At 32.7% G+C, this 8684-nt stretch overlaps 1 long non-coding RNA gene across 2 annotated transcripts; it reads right to left on the bottom strand.

Annotated features, from left to right (window-relative positions):
- Nucleotides 1–2446: 2446 nt before the first annotated feature.
- On the bottom strand, nucleotides 2447–4402 carry LOC116117317. 2 transcript variants are annotated; one of them, XR_004125932.1, is made up of 4 exons: nucleotides 4210–4402; nucleotides 3511–3654; nucleotides 2988–3127; nucleotides 2447–2593 (listed from the first exon to the last, which is right to left on the bottom strand). It is a non-coding gene; the product is annotated as an uncharacterized LOC116117317 (long non-coding RNA). The 2 variants fall into 2 exon arrangements; XR_004125933.1 differs by lacking the exon at nucleotides 2447–2593 and adding an exon at nucleotides 2620–2839.
- Between the last annotated feature and the right edge of the window lie 4282 nt (nucleotides 4403–8684).

Genomic DNA, 8684 nt, shown 5'->3' with positions numbered 1-8684 from the left:
TAAACATTAGGGATGGTCGTCCACCAATTGTGGACAGCCGTCCAAAATGATCGTGGACAGCTGTCCTTTCATTTTGGATGGGCGTCCGTAAATAAGGGACGTTCGTCCTTAACCAAAATATGAAAATAAAAAAAAATAAAAAACTTTGGGGACGGCCGTCCATAAATTTTGGACGGCCGTCCCTTACGTTTGGACGGGCGTCCATTAGTCCATACTTTAAAAAAAAAAAAAAAAAAAAAAATCTAAACTACCTCTTCTTCGCACTTCTTCTTCATCTTCATTCCCCATCTCCTCTCTTCTTCTTGTCCGGTGTTATTCTAAGAATAATGCAGATAGTAACTGTTACGAAGCTCGCTCCCTATAAGAGTGTCTGTCAACTTTGGAAAAATATTATTGAAAGTTCTGCATTCTTGGAAGTTTGCTCCAAGTACTAGGAATCCAGAATAACAATTTCCGGTATAAGGTATGTTTAGGAATACTGTTGCAGCATTACTGAACATGCAAGAGATGAGAAGTGGAAGCTCTACTTGCAGTCATTACTCTCTGCCTCCTCTAAGCTTGCCAGACACTGATATTATTCAGTCATTCCAACTGAACTCACCCATACCCATTCTCTAATAAAATTCAAAATTAAAATAAGTAACCTCAAATTTCTTTTCCCAGTTGCTCGGTATTTATTATGATGCATTTGCAAATTCCTGAATATGTTTTATATGCATTCTCTTGTATGTGTTGCTGGGATCCATCTTATGATCACTCCTTGTCTAGTACTGATATCAACAATCTTATTTCAGTTTTACCGTTTTTACAATCTTCTGATGAAGTTTTCTGTTTCCAAAATCCAATATATAGGACTCTTGGAAGACGACCCTTCTGTTGCGGGTGAAGGAAAAGCTGAAGGCCAAAGAATTGGAGGAGGATGACCTCACCTAAATTTTATACATACATTCATGTACTTTGGTCTTTGTTTACCCCTGGATTATTGTACTTATCGTATTATGTGTTTGTGTCGTCAAGTTACACACAGTCTACGATATCTGCTTTACGTAAATCTACTTGGTTTGGGTTGTAATGGGAGTGGGTACACTTGCAATTATGAACATGTGAGTTTGTTTGTGAATGGATTGCTGTTTACTGATCCTGGGATTTCATACTGAAATAAGGAACTACTTCACAGTATATATAAAGCTGAATGAATTTGATTTAATGAAAAGGATGAAGAATTCATGATGATGAGTTATGTTATATATATGTATCAGGTTTTCAACTTCTGAAGAAGCTGCTTCAGCATTCAATCTAGGATTATGGTTGGTGGGATGGATTTTTATTCTTTTGACTTTTAGTTTCAAATATAGAGCTTCCACTTCTCATCTCTTGCATGTTCAGTAATGCTGCAACAGTATTCCTAAATGAGTAATGCTATGTTTACTTACGAACTTACTAACTGTCTTACTATCCTTTGTTAAAATTATATATGGTACCCGTACTATGCTTATAGTACACATACTATGTTTTATATTTACAAAGGATAGTAAGATGGTTAGTAAGATCGTGAGTAAGCATAACATTATTGTTCCTAAATATACCTTATATCGGAAATTGTTATTCTGGATTCCCAGTACTTGGAGCGAGCTTCCAAGAATACAGAACTTTCAATAATATTTTTTCAAAGTTGACAGACACTCTTATAGGACGCGAGCTTCGTAACGGTTACTATTTGCATTACTCTTAGAATAACACTGGACAAGAAGAAGAGAGGAGATGGGGAATGAAGACGACGAAGAAGAAGAGCGGCGAAGAAGAGGTAGTTTAGAATTTTTTTTTTTTTTTTTTTTTTTAAAGTATGGACGGGTTTTAAAAGTATGGACGGGAGACCATTCCTAATGGCCGCCCGTCCAAATGTAAGGGATGGGCGTCAATTCCTAATGGACGCCCATCCAAACTTAAGGGACGACCGTCCAAAATTTATGGACGACCGTCCCCTAAGTTTTTTTTTTTTTTTTATTTTCATATTTTTGTTTTCCCTTATTTGCGGACGCCCGTCCAAAATGAAGGGACGACTGTTCACAAATTATGAACGACCGTCCCTAATGTTTATAAAATTTTTTTATTGTATTTTATTTATGGACGGACGTCCTTTAAATAGGGACGCCCGTCTATAACAAATGGACCCCCGTCTATATAAAATGGACAGGAATCCATATGAGTGAACGGCCGTCCATATAAAATGGACGGGAGTCCATGTGAGTGAACGGCCATCCATATTTGATGGACGACCGTTCACTAAAAAAATATTAATAAAAAATTCGAGTCACGCGTACACGTAGGCCGATACACATTTTTGGTGTAAATTTTTTGGTGTCCGTAACTTTTTTGACCTAGTAATATTAGCATTGCAATGAGTCTACACATTTCTCCGACTATATATACATATATTCTCATCCCCTTCCGTTACATCAAAGAAATGCCAACTTGTAATTGATAGGCAGTTTTAAAAAGGGGTCATGCCTTGTATCCTTGATTCTTTTCATTGATTTTAGCTTTTCTTCTCATTCTTATTTTGTACAAGACGGCATGGTAGAAGCTTCTCCCCCTGTTCAAATAAAAAATTTCCAATGGGAAAGGGCATCAATGTCACTAACACAATCTGAGACTTGAAAATTGCAGTTTTAATTATAAACTGAAAGTCTGAATTGCTTCTACATTGAATTCTTCAACAAAAACCAAGCTAAACAAGACTTAAGGGCTTGGTGAGCTTGTCATTCTCCTTTGAGCTAAACGAAACAAAAGGCTTGAACTGAACAATAACCAATGGTTTTATAATCAAATCTGCAATCTGCTGTGAATTTAGATGATATATAGTGAGAGAGTGTGTTAATCTCAAAATGTTTTACTGTCAATAATTTGTTATAATAGGAAAAATTCTTAAAAAAAAAAAATGAAAAATTAAATAGAATTATGGTAGGGATTGAATTGAGCAAACATACCATATAGTCAAAAGGGCGAAAGACTTGATTTGCAATTCAAGAGAGCTTGAGTTTCTTAAATCTTTCATGCAGTGGTTCCTCATCATCATGGGAGTAATGGCTTCGCTTAGCTGTTTCAACATGCTTCTTTGGTACAAGCACTGTGTTTTAGAGAAATCAATTAGTTTTGGTTAACGTCCCTGTTTGCTGCAATTGACTAGAGAATGGGGCTCTTTGACAAAACACCAATTAATGTGATAATTTTTATAATTAATTAAACTATATTAGACTAGAATTTTTTCATGAAACAATTACAGCTTCTTCCTATTATATAGCAATGTTTACCAACATTTGGGAACTTTTGCCCTTGCGAGTGAATCTTATTTTATTGATACGTATTATTCTTCTCTCTAAATATCATCGCTTCTACATAATATTTTATGGTACATCTTGATTGTAGTCAATCTAAGACTAAATATACAAGAAATTGAGAGCAAATTAATTAGATAGAAATAGATTAGAAATGAGATTTGAACTTCCTCACCCTTTAAAAGAATTAGAATTCTTTAAGTCTTTTAGGTTGCGGTTCATCATCATCATCTATAGGGAACTCATTCAATCAAAAAGAGCAAGCCAGTGGGTTGACTTGTACTTGGATTCAACTCTTCCACTTCTTTTATCCTCATACCTTTCGACATCACAATTATTGATACAACAAAACCATCAACAGTATGATCAAATATTAATATATGAAATAAATCAATGCAATTCAAGAAATAAATTTGATTCTATTTTAAAATAAGCAATTAACAAAAGTTACATGCTATAAGTTAGTGAAAATTATTTGAATTTAACTTTAAGTTAGTGCAAAACATAATGATCATAATCAGCTCTACTATTCCAGATGGGTGCATTTTATATATTTGAATTGAACTTCATAATATTTTAAGTCATAGTAACGGTTAGTAATAGTTCTAATTTTTGTCCAAAAAGCATTTAGTTTAATACTTTACTCTTCCAAGTTTTCTAGAAGTTTCCTAGGCACTTACTCTTAAATCATCTTGTGTGTATTCATGTGCCCAATGAATTTAACACCAATATATATTTCTTTATATCAAACTTTTGCACCCGAAAAAAGTGAAAACCCATATTTCTATTCCATTAGGTGAACAAGGTTTTCAGAAAAATGAATTAGGAAAATAAAACAATCATATAATTAAAATTAGTGTGTAAGAAAGCTTACTTATTTTTATAGTTGCATAGTTTCAATCTCTCGGAGTGTGATTCAGTTATATCGATCACTGTTGATCCAACCATTTCATTCAAATCAGAGAAGTAGCAGAACTCCTGATTGCCAATCACGTGCAGCGGAAAGGCCAAAGGATGGTGGTTCATCATTAAACGATCATTTCCATTGAGTTTTAGCCTCTCTTTTAAAGATGAAAGATCTATGGATTCTTCCATTTGTTTCTCAAATCTTGAGGTACAATAAACGAACTCCACACTTTTTCACCTTACAACCTTTATGGATATTTCATCATAAGTGGTAACATTGAAATTGATGATGGCCTTATCACAGAATGTTTTCGATCCGGACCTAAACAAAATCTCCACTAGTACTACACACAATCATATCCCAAGAACACATGATGTATTTTGATGTAGAGAGTTCTATCTCCTTCAAACTACCTTGTATAGACCCAATCAAAAGACTTTTAGACACCATCATTTTCTTCGAAATGCAACTCACATTTAACGAAGAAGGTTGGCCCAAATCTAACAAATTTGGGAATTCTACAACGCTGCAGATAGCCAAACCCAAATTCATATGAAGGAGCCCGGTGGTAGTTTAGCATTTTGAAAGCTAAACCACTCTAGAATTTCACTTCTTGGGAAACTTATACAACCTTTTGGATTCACACATTCATCTGCAATAAAAAATATAACTTGTTAATTTAACATCAAATTTTTTATTCAACAAAATAAAAAAAAAATTGACTTTCTTGATATAGGAAGACCTCTTCATTTTGTGAGCGTAAAATTGTATTTTGTGGAGAATTTAGTAGAGCATTTTTCACATTTATCTGAGTGCATTCCTTTTCAATTTCCAATACCGTGCTTCTAGACACTTTAGATCACATGGACAATTTGACATAAACGAGGCTTGTTAACAACATTTTACATGAAATTTGATATAAATTTGATTTGTTAAGTGACTTCAGAATGTCTATAAAATTATGTACCACATGAGATGAGAAGATTTAGTACTACTTAAGATACTATAATTACTTTTTATTAGACAAAATAAATTAAAAGAATCGAAAAACATTATGGAGCTGAAATAACTCTTTATTTTTACCTTAAGTTGCATATACCATCAAACGGATTTGAAATTTGGAATTTATTAGATTGCAGTTCATCTTTCTCTTTCTCATGCCCTTTCTTTTTAGCACTGTCAACACTTCTTCTGAATGTTTCCAATGGTTCTTCATAATCTTCAACATATAAAATGAATCCCACACTTTTTCACCTCTGCCCCTTTAGCATAAAATTTGATGAGCACTTTACAATTTGATGACATCATCTTATGACGAATTCTATCATGTTGCCAATAATATTGACACTCTCTAAACACCAATTCCGTTATAGAATGAAAACCAAATAATACATGATCTGACTAGATATGCGCAAACATAGGAAATCTAGTTCTAGTTCTAATTCTATAAATCTGCTCCATACCATTTTCACTTTTGACCAAGCAATAACAGGTAACAATGTAAGAAGGAACCAGATTGTCCTTATTTGGAGAAACACAATAGATGCAAGAAAACCTAGAAAGTTTTTATTATGCCAATCTAGTGACTATCGAGAGTTATATAAGGTCCCGTATTTTGAAAGGTAAACCACTTAAGAATTTCATCTCCAGGGAAACAGATACTAGCACAAAATCCTCGACAAGATTCCTGTACCAATGAAAAGAAAATCATCACATAACAAGTTTTAGTTCTATATATATATATATATATATATATATATAAATAATATTATTATATTATTCTATATATTATATATATTATAATAATTAATATTGTTATTGTACTTTTAAAAAACAACTAACATTATAAAAAGGGAGAAAGGATAAAGAGATACCTTATGAGATTTTTACTAAATCCAATTTAAACAATTGGCAAAAGTTGTTTCCCGTCGTCTCCAATGAGGTAACAATAGAAATGATGGATCTGATATTGATTGCAAGGATGAGCAGTCAAATGCTATCACATCGTACACCCATTGGAAACTCTGGCAAAAGTTGAAGTCTCCGACAATTACTTATGTCTAGCAATCTCATTTAGAAAGCCTTTTGATGTTTTCTGGTATGCTCTCAAAATTATTTTCACATAGAAATAAGTTTTCTAGAAAGAAATTGTCCAAGATTGTCAGGTAATTTGGTCATTTGACAGTTTGACAAATTAAGAGATACCAGAGTTTGAACCTGACAAAGAATTCAATACCCAATTCAAGGGTGCCGGTTCATCTCGACATAGTTGTAATCTACGAAGTTTTGGCAAGTGTAAAATGGATAGAGTACTTCTTTTATGATTGTTTCTCCAGTATTGAGCTCCTCCAAAGCTTCTAAATCTCCAAAGTCATCGTTAATCTCTCCAATTTGATGCAGCCGAAAAGATTAAGCTGTTTGAGATATTTCAACTTACAGATGTTGCTTGAGAGACTCTCAAGCGACGAACAAATATTAAAATCAAATACTGAAGATTTGAGGTCTTGAGAGATTTGGAATCTCTGTCATGTGCTCGAGAAACTGAGATCACCTATTTCAAATTTACAAGATTCTGTAGAAAACAACAAATGACCAACTCATATTAGTACCTTGTATTTTTATAATTTTCAACAAAAGACAACAGTATAAATACCAAAATATACTTACCTGAAAACCGTTCCAATGTTTAACTTTGTTGTTTTGCATAACAAGTTTAACAAGACTCTCTGAAGGAAAACTTAATGGCAACGATTTAAATGGTAATTATTCCAACCAAGAATGTAATGTCATCGGAAAGGATTCAAGTTCTTCAAAACCATCCAACTTAGCTTCAGAATTATCTTGGTCTTGCCAGTCTTCATAGCCATCTTCGTATTTTGAGTTGTATACTCTGAAGAATCTTAAGTTATCCATCTTTGACAAAACATGACAATTTAAGCCTGCATTGCTTATTTTAGATATGTCCAAGTTTATGCTTCGTACTGCTTCATTTTCCCTAACAGTCAACAAAGATGATCGTTAGCATACAAGAAGATACTCCCATTAAATCCAACTAATTAATTAACGTTTGCTAACCATCAATGTTAACCTAATCAAATTAATTTAAGCTTCATACGTAAGTTAAGATAAAAATTTATTTTTTATAAAAATAAATTATGAATCAATTACAACAAATACTCTAGTGAATAGAAACATTGAGTTGACTAAACAAATAAAGATAACGAATTTCAGTAGTAGAGATTAAAATAAATAGGATAACAATAACAATAACTATTCGATAATAGTCTTCAAAGTAAGGCATATTATTTTAATTTTTTTTTTTTATGTATTTAAGCTTTCTTTGAATTGAAGAAAGGAAATAATTTTAAATTAATTGTATGACAATAAACAATTTACAAAAGGAAAAAAAATGTAATATGAAGTTTGACTTATAAGTAAAATAAAAAACATTAATCGATAATAAAAAAACATTTTTCTTTTTTGGCAAGCGTCTGGTACGTGGAAGACTTATTAGATAATAATAATAATAAAAAATACCCATGATCTCTTATTAGATATCCTTAAACCAGACGTTAATTTAAAATTTGTGTAAAAATGTAAGCTCGCTCTCAAAGTATCTGTCTATCTATATATATTGTACAACTAGCCTTTACCTTTCTTTTTTAAATGCTTGAAGATATCCATATGATGACATAGTCGAATGTGTTTGCAACTATCATCCCGAGCAATTTCCCTACCCATTTCTTGAACGCAAATCATGCATTGTTATTTTATGTAGTATGTCACAACACGAGACACTTGTCAATAAGAACTTGTATTCCATTCTTTGCAGAAATGTCACAAGCATTTAGGATTTCTATCACTGAATCTATATGATCCCCTTTGAAGAAACATGCAATATCTAAAAATAAATCCTTCTCTTTCTCAAGTCCATCATAACTAACTCTTAATACCTTATGATATCCAAAGGAAGACCTTTTTCTAGTTCTTTTATTGCACTTTCCCAAAATTCTTTTCCCTTGGAAAACAAATAGAGCCCAACACTTTCAGAGCCAAAGGAGACATTTGGTATATGAAATTGCTTTGTTCGATAGCTCCATATAATCTTCAATAGGAGAGTCTTGTTTAAAGGCATACCGATTAAAAAGTTGATGAGCTTCCTCCTCCCTTAGTCCCTGAACCTCATATATATAAGCATCATCTACTCACAATTTCTCAACACTTGTTTATCCTTGTTGTTATGATATTTGACTTTTTGAACTCAACCAATTAAGATTTCCAATCAAATTTTCTATTTGCTGTAAAGATGTCACATCTCAAACACAATGAGAACCTTTTTATCTTTAAGTCTTTTTTCTTGTGAAGGTAAGTCCTATTTGGGATCTCTATCCTCTAATATTGTGGAAAGAAGTTCTTTTTTCAAGTGAGTTAATCCACTACTT

The sequence above is a fragment of the Pistacia vera genome, unplaced genomic scaffold, assembly GCF_008641045.1.
Source record: "Pistacia vera cultivar Batoury unplaced genomic scaffold, PisVer_v2 Contig804, whole genome shotgun sequence".
In the NCBI taxonomy this organism is placed as follows: Eukaryota; Viridiplantae; Streptophyta; class Magnoliopsida; order Sapindales; family Anacardiaceae; genus Pistacia; species Pistacia vera.
Note: the sequence above shows the minus strand (reverse complement) of the source record. Positions and strands in the feature narration are given on the sequence as shown.